Source organism: Furipterus horrens, unplaced genomic scaffold (genome assembly GCF_987537825.1).
Source record: "Furipterus horrens unplaced genomic scaffold, mFurHor1.1.pri manual_scaffold_3, whole genome shotgun sequence".
In the NCBI taxonomy this organism is placed as follows: Eukaryota; Metazoa; Chordata; class Mammalia; order Chiroptera; family Furipteridae; genus Furipterus; species Furipterus horrens.
The window spans coordinates 80,683,110-80,696,447 of NW_028327173.1; positions in this window are offsets into that span (position 1 = coordinate 80,683,110).

A 13,338-nucleotide genomic window follows, 5' to 3' on the forward strand; every position below is an offset into this window, starting at 1 on the left:
GTGACCACCCTGTGGTTTTAGTTTGCCTTTTTCTAATGGCTAATGATGCTGAACATACTCTCATGTGTTTATTTTCCATCTGTATATGTTCTTTAGTAAAATGTCTGTCCATGTCTTTTTTTTACTCCTTAGGTACATTTTTTTAAAAAGCATTGTAGTGTTCTTTCTATATTTTAAGTATAAATCCTTTGTCAAATACATGGTTTGCAAATATTCTCTCAATCTTTATCTTCTTTTTATTCTCTTATTGGATCTTTCACTGAGCAAAACTTTTTAATTTTGATAAAGTCTAATTTATCAATTTTTCCTTTTTTGAATCAAGCTTTTGTTTTAAAGTCTAAAATTACTCTGTCTAGTCTTAGAGTCTGAAGACTTTCTCTGATGTTTTTATTTAAAAGTTTTATATTTTTATATTTTAAGTCCATGATCCATTTTGAGTTAATATTTGTATAAGGCGTAAGACTTACATCAAGAGTCAGTTTGTTTGCCTCTGGATATCTAATTGCTCCAGTCCTATCTGTTGGAAAACTTTCTTAAAGTAAATTGCTATTGCATCTTTATCAATAATTGCTTGGGCATATTTGTGTGAATCTGTTTCTGTTTTTTTAAATTCTGTGTCATTGATCTATATGTCTATCTGTTTTTAAAGGTTTTATTTATTATTTCTTAGAGAGAAGGAAAGGAAGGAAGTGAGGGAGAGAAGCATTGATGTGAGAGCAAAGCATTGATTGGTTGCCTCTCGCATGTACCCCAACCAAGGACTAAACCTGCAACCCAGGCATGTGCTCTTACTGGGAATTTAACTGACAACCCTTTGCCTCTTGTAATGAAGCCCACACCATTCAAGGCTATATGTCTATCTTTCACCAATACCACACAGTCTTCTTTTTAAAAAAAAAGGTAGACCAGCCCTGGCCAGGTGGCATAGTTGGTTAAAGCATCATCCCATGCACCAAAAGGTTGTACATTTTATTCAAACCAGGGCTTGTACCTGGGTTGCGAGTTTGATCCCCAGTCAAGTGTGTGTGGGAGACAGCTGATTAATGATTCTCTTTCTCCCCCTTCTTCTATCAAAAAACCAATAAACATATCCTCAAGTGAGAGTTTTAAAACATTATAGACAGTAATTTAGAAAGTTTTTTTCATATTTCTATAATTTTTTTTACCTAGATAATGTCATCTACAAATAGGAGTAATTTTATTTCTCCTTTCCAAATGCTATACCTTTTATTTCCTTTTCTTGTCTTATTGCACTGGCTAGAATGTCGACTACTATAATGAATAAAAGCAATGATAGCAGAAATACTTTTATTGTTCCCAATGTTAAGGTGAAAACAGTCTTTCACCAGTAAGCATAATGTTAATTGTAGGTTTTTATAGACTAAAAACAAAACAAAACAAACAAAAAAACAACTAGGGAGCATCTTCTGTATTTTTATTTTTCAGAAGTACTTTTATCATGACTGAGTATTGAATTTTGTTAACAGTTTTTTTCTGCATTGATTAACATATCAGGAGGTTTTTAAAAATCCATCAGTCCACCGATATGAGGAGATTGATCTTTGAATATTGAATCAGTTTGCATCTTTGGAATAAACCCCGTTTGTCCATGGTGTATAATTCTTTTTATATTTATATTTTGTTAAGTGTTTTTCATCCATATTCATAAGGAATATTGGTCTGAAATTTTTTGTTTTAATGTCTTTGTTTTTGTCATCAAGGTAATACTTGTTTCATAAAGTGAACTGGGATGCGATACCTCTTCTTCCAGTGTCTGGAAAAGATTGTGTAGAATTGACATTAATCCTTCTTTAAATGTTTGGTAGCATTCTCCAGTAAAACTATTAGGGCCTGGAGATTTCTTTTTTTGGAACTTAGTGGGAGATGGGGAGGTGAGGGGGTGGAGGAATTGAGCAAAAAGGAAAAAAACCTCATGGATATGGACAACAATGTGGTGATTGATAGGGAGAGGGAGATATAAGGGGACTAGATGGTAGTGGAAAAATTACAAGAAAGATTAAATAATAAATAAATAATTGAAAAGAAATAGAATAAAAAGAATTCAACACTTGAAAGCAAGTTGGATTTCTGCAACTTCTGGAAAACCAGCTTGTACTAAAAAAACAATTATAATAAAGCAGTCCGCCATATCCATGGGGCAAAAATTAAAAATTCAATTTACTGGATACTTACATAGCTATTCAAATTACCCCTGAGGCCACCCTCCCCCTTTCTCTCCTCCTCCACATCTTTAGCCTATTTTTCTCTTTATTATTCAAAGTGAATAATTTTTATTGTTCTATCTCACAGTTCTCTCCTATGTACCCTCCATTTTGCTTTTGAGCCCACCCATTGAGTTTTTCATATTGGTTATTGTGTATTGTTTCTTTTCTTTCTTTCTTTTTTGCTCAGACTTTATTTCTTAGCTGATAGTTTCTATTTTTTCATTTGTTTTAATCATATTTTGGTTGCTTATTAAAGTGTTTTTATCATGGCCACTTTATCTTGGTGTTGCCATCCATGGATGTCTTTTTCTTTCAGTTTGAGATCTTTCTGATTTTTGGTATAATGAGTGACTTACTATCAAAACTTGAACATCTGGATTTTATTTAAAACTTCTGTTTTAGCTGTTTTTCTTTCTGACACTGCTCTGACAGGGAAAGGTGGGATATCACATTGTTATTGCCAGATTGGCGGGTGGGGGGGGAGTCCAAGTTCCCCACTCATCTTCTGTTGACTGTCATGATAGAGAGGAACTCCTCATTACTGCTGGGTGGGGGTCAGCTCCCCATTAAGCCTCTACTGATACTTGGATGAGAGGGGCAGCAATTAAAAAAAAACATATATATATTATTGCTCCCTGTTTGGCCTCTGTTGACATAATTGGTCAGTGAGGATGTGGTGGATTCATTACCACTGGATGGTGGAAAAATCCTGACGCTCCACTAAACCTCCTCTGACACCGCTCCGTTGCGAAGGAGGAGACACATCGTCACCTCTTGGCAGGGTGTAGAAGTATCACCATATGATCTCTATTAACACAGTGAACAGAGAGGAGGATTCGCTATTACTTGGTGGGGATGGAAGTCTTGACCCCATTCTTGCTCTTTTCTGACACTATCCCTTTGGGGGACATGATGGGGTGCTTCATTAAAGCCTGGTGAGAGTAGAAGTCTAGAGTCTCCACTGTGCATGGGTGGGGGGGGGGGCGAGCACAGAGCCTTCTGTGGTTTTTGTCTGGAGTAGAGCAGTTATTAGCTAAATGTTTTCTGTCTTGTTAGACTGCCTCTTTCCTGGTTTTCGGCTGGGGAGAATAGGCTTTTGTTCTGCCTTCTTTCATCTCTGTACATGTTGAAGTTTCACAGTTGTTGGCATCTTCAGCTCTGAGTATGGGATATATGAGGCGAAACCCCCAAACCAAAAAACAGAATCATAAAAACAAAAAGAAAATCAAAGCTCAGAAAACTCATCACCATGTTGGTGCTTTGTTTCTGAAGGTTGTTAGTAGCCTACCTTCTTCTCTCCACCTTTCAGAATTCTCTCTTTTTTTAAATTATATTTTATTGATATGCTAAGACAGGTGTCCTGATTATCCCCACTTTGTCCCCCTTCACCCAGCACTCCCCACTCCTTCAGGCAATCCCCACACCTTTGTTCATGTCTATTTCTTACACTGTATTTTACATCCCTATGGCTATTCTGTAACTACCTATTTGTACCTCTTAATCCCCTCACCTCTTCACCCATTCCCCCACACCCCTCTCCCATCTGGCAACCATCAAAATGCTCTCCATACTCATGATTCTGTCTCTGTTCTCCTTGTTTGATTAGATTATTTTTTAGATTCAATAGCTGATAGATATGTATTTATTGCCATTTTATTGTTCATAATTTTGACCTTTTTCTTAAATAAGTCCCTTTAACATTTCATATAATAATGATTTGGTGTTGTGAATTCTTTTAGTTTTTTCTTCTCTAGAAAGCTCTTTATCTGCCCTTCAATTCTAAATGATAGCTTTGCTGGTGGAGCAATCTTGGCTGTAGGTCTCTGCTTCTCATGACTTTGAATATTTCTTATTTGCCTTCTAGCCTGCAAATTACTTTCGAGAAATCAGCTGACTATCTTATGGAAACTCCCCTGTAGGTAACTAACTTATTTTCTCTTTCTGCTTTTAAGATTCTCTCTTAAGCTTTGGCATATTAATTATGATGTATCTTGGTGTGGTCCTCTTTGGGTCTAACTTGCTTGGGACTCTCTGTGCTTCCTGGACTTGCATGACTATTTCCTTCATCAAATTAGGGAAGTTTTCTTTCATTATATATATATATTTCAAATAAATTTCCAATTTCTTGCTGTTTCTCTTTTTCTTCTGGCACCCCTATGATGCAAATGTTAGACTGCTTAAGGTTGTTCCCAGAAGCTGCTTATACTATCTTCATTTTTTGGATTCTTTTTTCTTCTTGTTACTCTGATTGGTTGTTTTTTGCTTCCTTATATTCCAAATGATTGATTTGATTCTAGGCTTCATCCACTCTACTGTTCTTTCCCTGTAAATTGTTCTTTATTTCAATTAATGTGTCCTTCATTTCTGACTGGATCTTTTTTTTTATGCTGTTGAGGTCCTCACTTAGTTCCTTGAGCATCCTTATAACCAATGTTTTGAACTCTGCATCTGATAGATTGCTTATCTCCATTTTGTTTAGCTCTTTTTCTGGAGTTTTGATCTAGCCTTTCATTTGGACTATGTTTCTTTGTCTCCTTGTTTTAGCAGCCTCCCTGTGTTTGTTTCTATGTATTAGGTAGAGCTTCTTTGACTTCATGTCTTAGTAGTGTAGCCTAACATAGTAGGTGTCTTGTGGGGTCCAGTGGCACAACTCCCCCAATTACCCAAGCTGGGTACTTGAGGTCCACCCTTTGTGTGGGATGAGTAGACCCTCCTCTTGTAGTTGAGCTTGGATTGCTATTGGCAGGTCAATGGGAGGAGTTTACCCAGGCCAGTCAGCTGCAAGAACTGGCTGTGATCAACAACCACAAACCTCTGCCCTCCACAGAGGATCAGCTGTGTAGGGGCAGAGTGGTGGTGCTCTAACATGATCTATTACTTCCCACTGGGTGCACAGGCTCTGGAGTTTCCCAGGTGGTCCAGGCCAAGGCCAAGCCCATCTGTGTTTTTCTTGGGACACCCTGCCTGAGCTATAAAGCAATCTGAGATGGCTGCTGCTTGTGCTGGGCTTGGAGAGTCCAGGCAAAGCAAAGCTGTAGATCTGGACTGGCTGCTGCTAGTGCTGGCCTGGGGCTCACTGAGGCAAGCTGTTGCTCGTTAGAGAAAATTTAGGAAGTTGTGAAACATGAGCCCAGATCAGTCATTCATATGGAAAAGCACCTTTGGTGGGCACATAAGTTGGGTGGGGCAGAGTCTCTGGAGATCTCTAAGGCAAGGTAAACAGTGTTAGCCAAGTTGATGGAGTCTCAGATATGGCACCAGCTTGCCAGGTTAGTGGCTCTATGTGGGGAGGGTTCAGAATAGGAGCAATGGCCTCTACTCACCTCAATGCCTGACACTTCAGTTTCTCCCTGTATGCTATTGGTCCCTTTCAAGCTGCTACCCTGTTGCTAGAGCTTAAAGGGAGTGAGTCTGAGTAGCTGAGTCCATCTATAGGTTCTTTAAGAGGAACTGCTTGAAGCTCCAGAAGTTTCTTCCACTGATTCAATCCCTTCTCGTTTTTGCTGCCAGACTTTGTGAGGATTTATCTTCCTGATACTGGAACCCTGGGCTGGAGGGCTTGGTATGGGCCTGGGAGTTCTCACTCCTAAGATACCCCTCCTGCCTTTTTATCAACCACATGTGAATGTGGGACAAGCTCATTCGGCATCTGCGCCCTTCCTACCAGTCTGGATGGATGTGGTTTCTAATTTTATTCCATAGTTGTCAGACTTCCATTTGACTTGATTTCTGATGGTTCTGAGTCATAGTTGTTCTATATTTCAGTTGTACTTTTGATGTGGTTATATGAAGAGGTAAGCCATGTCTGCCTATGTTGCCATCTTGACTGGAAGTCTAGTTTTCTTATGTTTGTCTTGCACACAGAATCCAGGGTTTTCAGTTATACTTAGCAGAAGAGATAGTGAAACGGACTTCTATTCCATCTTCCCCGAAGAAAAATTCAATTTCCCATATTTTAAATGAGAAAATTGTTGCTGTATAATACTTTCTCAAGATCTTAAGCTCAAAAAATTCTGTTATTCCATGATGTATTAAATCCTTATTTGCATTTTTTGTGTGTTTAGTAGGGGATTATAATCACTATACCATAAATGTCGTTTTAGTTCTAACTTTGTAAGCATGTTCCCACTCACCCCCATATGCTTTCTTTTTGGTTGGGAAGAAACAAGCAAAAATCCTTAAAATGGTATTACTCTTTAATAAAATGCCCACACTGTTGTATCTTTTGTAAGGTGGTGGTGGTTGCTTTGGGAGGAACCCCACTTTAGAATATGAAAGGTCTAGGAACTACCAAATGAGAGAGAGAAAGCATGAGTTTGAGAACCCTTGATCAAGGATAAAGTGTTTTTTACCCAGAAGTATAAGCTTTATTTTATCCATTCTATAGACATTTCTCATGACATTAAAATGCTAATTTAAACACTGCCTGTACAAGCTGACATCAGCATATGTTTTCAGCATTCCTTCATCATTCCATTTTCAAGCTCCTATCCCAACGAAATGGTTTAGTCTTTAAAACTGGTGATGTTGGCATGCACAGCAGTGTAAAAATTTGTTCAAATGTTAATTCAAGCAATTGCTGTTAATTTCCTGTTTACCCTAATCCAAAAATGTGAAACTTCATCTATTCAGCCAGCATTTATTCCCAACCCAGATAGCTCTCTCTCTCAGCTCCCTCATAACCTCTCTCCCATGGTTCAACCTTCTTCCTTTTACCCAGACTCATTCCTACAGAAATGCCCTTTATTCTTTTAATTTCTTCCATGTTCCCACTATTATCACTCAATTATTATCTATGGGTTTTTTTTACATTGAAAGAAATATAATAAAATGTATTTACATCAATTGTCTAAACATTAAAATTTACCTAGATGGAATAATGATTATTTTGTACTTTAATCTATTTCTTAGTTGTGTATTTCACAGGGATAATTTTTTTAGTATCATCTAATTTTTTGAGATATAATTCATATAACATAAAATTCACCATTTAAACTCTACAATTCAGTGGGTTTTAGAATATTCATATGCTATGTAATGCCCATGAAGGGGCTGAGGGAGGTGATGAATGATGGGCTTGCAGGGTGGAGTTTGAGTGGGCAGGCATTTGTGATGTAAAGGATATAGATACAAATAAAGAGTGTGCAGAGGTGATAAATCATGGGAGGGTATGATCACCTCAATACCAAGATGAAAATGCAGAGGAGCAGAAGGTTCTGGCAGGTGGAAGAATAGTGTCAGTCAGGGGTCCTTGTCTTAATGGGATTTAAGTTCGATTGGGAAGTAAAGCGTATTTATGCACAAAGCAGCTGAGGACCCCTTCAATCTAACTGTGCTGGGGAAACTTAGGGTTAGGGACAGAGTCTATCACTCCTCAGCTGGTAAAGTTTGCCCCAGGCCAGCAGGCCCACTCATTGTTGTTGGCAGTCTTGGACTCTCCTCCACTGAACAGCTGCTTACACTCTCTATCTTGAATGCATCCCTAGAACTCTCCCATCTTTTATTGTCCACCTAATGTTCTCTGTGACATTTTTTTTGCCAGAAATCCTTCCTGCCATGAGCTCTCTCAGTGCCCAATGTATTTTAACTGAAAGCTTACAATGCAAAAGTCATTGTATAGTTGCCAACAGGCTGATCCCAGGCTGTTCCTAATCTTGATCTTAAAACCTAATTAATAATCCTGGCTCACCTATATCAACAAGCAGGTTGCATTATCAATTTTTCTTTCCAAGTGATCATTTAAAGGATCTTTATGAGGTATATTAGTTTGCTTGGGCTACTACAACAAAACACCATAGACTGAGTGGTTTAAACAACAGACATTTATTTTTTCACAGTTCTGGAGGTTGTAAGTCCCAGATCAAGGTGCTGACAGGATTGGTTTCTGGCAAAAACCCTTCCTCTCTCTCAGATAGCTGTCTTCTCATTGTGTCTTCACATAGCCTTTCCCTTGGATGCACTCAGAGGATAGAGGAGAGGTATTTCTGTTACCTCTTCCTCTTCTTATAAGTTTAAAGCCCCAGCCTTATTACTTCATTTAACCTTAGTTACCTCCCTAAAGGCTCTATCTCCAAATACTCTTGCATTGGGATTTAGGCCTTCAACAAATGAATTTTAGGAGAACCAATTTGGTCCATGACACCAGGAAAAGACTGGGATGCCTTCCATAGAAATAAGATCTAGAAAAAGAGGCCTGACTTTCTCTATATTTCCATGACTTAAAAAGTTGCTTCAGTGAAATAATTACATACACACACCATATAGATCAGTCATGTTCAAACATTTTGCTCATGTATTATAGAAATTTTGGCACTGTACAATTCCTTGCACATTTTTTAGACTGACATCTAAAAATTTTTATCATGTCTTAAGTTGTTGCAAAAGATGAAATGTCTAATCTAGTGTGTTATAAATACTGCAATTTTAAAATAAAACTATAACATCACTACTTTAAGGATCATTACCTTTTAAAAATTATAAATTCTTATTTTAATCACCATAAATTACAAATCCCTTTTTTTCCTTGAAATTATATTTCAATTCCACTTCCTCATAGAATTATGTCCTATTGTAATAATACATTTTATACTTCAGAGTTTTTTATTAATCACCCTACTACATTTTTCAACAAAAAGTGAAATTAATTTTTAAAGTTTCTGTGATTAAAGGTTAAGATGTTAAAACAAATTTTGATTGATTTACTATTAATTAGTTATACAATTAATCAAAACAACTTACATATTCTTAAACTTTGAAAATGCTAACTACATATAAACAGTAAAGTTTTTTAAAAAGTTCACCTATTAATAGGATAAGTATTTTCCCCCAATTGATCATATATCTATGAATGAATATTACCTACTTTTGGAGCTCTAAGACATTCTTAAACATTAATTCTATTCCTTTCTGTACACACTAAAAAAACTAGCAAATATAAATAATTGGATGTGAATTCATATAAAAATTACTTAGTTTTTGAACTCTGAATTATATGTTAAGCTAAGAATAACCTGGTGATCTCTCACCAAAATTTCCTCTTAATAATTTATTCATTGGCTAATAAGTCCATTAGGTACACCTTCACTTTTGCTGAAAGCAAATTGGTGATTCAACTGCAAAAGGTTTATTACCAAGTTATTCAATTATTCATAATGTCTCTCTCTTTTTTTAATCATCTTGAGAAGTTCTTATCCCCAGGACCATGCCCCTTCATAGGACTTAACATGTGGGAGAGGTAAAGAGAAAAATGCTGGGGTAAAAAGGGAAGACTTGAGCTCAGGCATGTTCTCAGAGAACCCATGGAAATTAAGAGACTGGAAATGAAGTCCCCTAAATAATCACAGCCTATGTATTTCTTCCCTAGGGAAATCTGTAGCCCAAGTGGGAGACTGAGGATGTAGACAGCATATTACAGAGTTGGGGTTTGAGAGTTTAACAGATAGAAGTTTGAATCCTGACTCTGCCACAAACTGCCACTGTGACACTGGGCAAATTAATGTCATCTTGCTAAATCTTGGTTTCCTCTTCCATTATATAAGGATAATAACTGTATCTGTTACTTAGTGTTTTTGTGAGCATTTCATAAAAATATTCAGATAAGGTGCAAGGCAAAGTGCCTGGAACATAAAAAGCATTAGTGCTCAGCACGAGTTCTCTTTCTTTTTCTCTTTCTCTCTCCCTCTCTCTCCCTGCTATATGCCAGGTTCTCTTCAAAGCATTTTACATGGATTATCATATATAGTTTCCCAGCGACTCTATGAACTATGAACTTTTATTATTCTTATTTTACAAATCAAGAAGTTGAGGCACTGATGAGATTAAATCACAAAGTCACAAATCCAGTAGATACACCATGAATTCAAAGCCACACAACCTGACTTCAGAGCCTGCTCTCCCAGCCATGACCCCTCACAGTAGGTGGTTCAAGATAGTCCCATTCTGCTTAGAGCACATATTTGTTGGCTAGTTTTCTAATGAGAGTGAACACTCCAGAAATAGCAAAGTCCCATGATTTGTTGAAAAGTTCATTCAACCAATGTTCAGTTGAATAGTTAGTTTGCTATCTCCTAAAGGGTTGCTCCTAAACAAGAGGCCCACTTGCCTGGTCCGTGATCTCCAGAAAGCTAGTTGGGGAAATTGTCATGATGTAAGACCTTTTTGCAGTATTTTCAGGAATTGTCAGGTAAGTGTTTTTCCCCTTTCCCACCCCAGCAAAGTATAGACTGGCTCTGACTCTCCATCCTGGACAGCCTCCTATGTCTAGGGCTTCAAATGCCCCAAGAATTGGTCTAACTCAGCCTTATCACCTCCTGCTGAAGTCGCTGAGGTCCAATGTCTGTGCCAGGAACTCCTGAAATGTTATTTGGTTAAACCAACCCTGGGTTAAGATCTTAAGGTACCTGGCAGGACTCAGCTGCAAGTTGCTATGTTTATTTTTATCAGACTAGCGGCATGGGCAGTGTTGAAAGACCGGACTGGACTGTCTTTGCCTGTCGTTTAAGAAACTTGGAATTGGAACTGTTTGCAGAGGTCCTGTGAACATTAGGGAGGGGGTCTAGGGTGGTCGGAGTCATGTTTGCAGGTAAGAGAGGCTTGATTCTTGACTGTGTCCAACTGGCCAATGAAACAGCCCCAGTTTGGTAACTGACTGCCTAGGCCTGGAGTCTGGCTAGCAACCATCTTATACATCTGGCAACACTGTGGCCTGTCTCTGTGGCAGTTTATTTTGGGCTTCACGGCTATTACCCAGAGTCAGGAGTAATGTCTTTCATTCTGAGATGTCTAAACCCCTAGCCACAGGCATGTTTCCTCCAGGGCAGAGGGCAAATGCAATTACATCTGTGACCAATTTGCGCAGCTGGGAGCTCAGCCTCCTGACAGAAACATTTATTTGAGATTCAAGTCTCCAGGGAGCTGGGGAACCATACAGGAAGTGAGGTCCAGCTAGTCAGAGCCTTGAGAACAAAACACAACAGAAAACAACAACTTTTCGTTTTATAAGCTAGATATGTGACCACTCTTTCTAAAAACCAAGAGGTTTTTTGAGACATAGAGGAGACTGAAAATATTCAAATAAGACATGGTTGCCATTGACCTTGTACAAACAGCATGCATGTTGCACATAGAACTAGTGGAAGGAGCAGCTGTTTAAAGGTAAAAAAACAAACCAACCCTGATTTCCAGCTCTGGCTCCTCCACTTCCAAGCATGGCATCCTGGGCTAGTCACCTCACTCAAGGACTTTCTCTGTTATGTGAGAGAAGTGCAGTATCCATGCCCACAAGCTTTTTATGGACCTAAAAAATTGTTCGAGACTGGAAAAAATCACCCCCAAATCCAAAAGAGGAAATTGCCAAACTGAAAAACATTGTCTATGAAAATGTATTTTTGTGTCCAGTCCACTAAGTTTTAAGAATATATATTTTTAAATTCCATTAATTTAAAAAACAGCTTGTTGGGTTAGATTTCTTTATAAGAATTCCCAAAAAGGCTGAAAAATCACTGTTAATTATAAATGATGGGTCGAATGATATTTAAAGCAAGATGATAAAAACCTTGTGAATTTTTTAGAGTAAAAATAAATTTAAAGTAGGTGCATTTTAATGTTTAATATTCAATGTGGGATGGGGTCTAAAAAGGTCTTCCAAATCCTTGAACTTCACATGTCTGGCCTTCAGTTGCCTTCTTGGCAAAATGAGGCTCTAGGCTGGATGATCCGCGAGGTTTCCTTCAGCTTTAAATTGCATGGGACATTGGCAAAGGAATTGTAATCAAATACATTCTAAGGTTGAGCTAATATTTTGGAGGCTATATTATGCCAGAAAGATCTGTAAATGCTGCACATATTCTGGCTGAGAACAGGAGCATGCAGGTATGTTTACCTGTGGCCAGCTCCCTGCGATAGCAAGGAGCCACCAGAATCTTGCACAAACCATGATTGAATTAGAAATATCAAACAACAGTCCCCTCTACAGGAAAATTGAGGTGCAGCAACATCCTGTTACCACCTCTGTCCTCATCAGCACAGTGCTTGCTAGATTGAACCATATGAAATTGCTGATATGCAGCTACTTTTGAGCTACAAGTAAGGCAACTTTATATGGTTCAACCTAACACTAGCAGGTCCTAGTGTCAGCCAGCAGCTCTGTCCTCACAGTGCTTGCAAGGACAGGTTGATATTGAAGAGAATGAAGGTGTCATGATGTTTTCCTGCTGGAAAATTCCATTCCATTTTGAAACATGAGCTCGTTCATTCTTCCAGTTACCCTTTAAAGAGTCTGGGCTTACACGTGATTGCCCTCCGCAGCGGCCCCTTGTTCCTTCCCCCAAGCTTCATAGGATCCAATCTTTTGGATTTCTGAGCTGAGTGTAGTTCCTTTGCCACCATCCTGCTTAATTCCTTAGGTTTACAGATGCCCTTGCTAGAACATTTTTGAAGGAAGAAAACATTGAATATGCAAGCTGACAGAAGATAGCCTATTGATTCTATCTAGAGTCATTGTGTAGGTTAATTTTATGTGTCAACTTGATTGGGCTAAGGGATGACCAGATAGCTGGTAAAACATTATTTTTGGGTGTGTCAGTGAAGATGTTTCCAGAAGAGATTAGTATTTGGATCAGTAGACTGAGTAAAGAAGATTGACCCTCACCAATGCGGGTAGGCTTCATCCAATCTGTTGAGGGCCAGAATAGAAAGAATATAAGGTGGAGGAAGACAAATTTTCTCTCTCTTCCTGAGCTGGGATGTCCATCCTCTCCTGTTCTCAGACATTAAAACTCCTGATTCTTGGGCCTTCAAACTCTGGGACTTATACCAACAGAACTCCCAGTTCTTAGGACTTTGGCCCTAGACTGAATTATACCACTGGATTTTCTGTCTCCACAGCCTTGGAAGAGCAGATTGTGGGACTTTTCAACCTCCATAACACTTGAGCCAATTTTTACAATAAATATCTTCACATATATTTATATGTACATATACATACATATACATATATATATACATATACACATATACATGTACACATGTGTGTGTGTGTGCGTGTGTGTGTGTGTGTATCTTATTGGTTCTATTCTCTGGAGAACCCTAACTAATACATTCACTGATGGACATT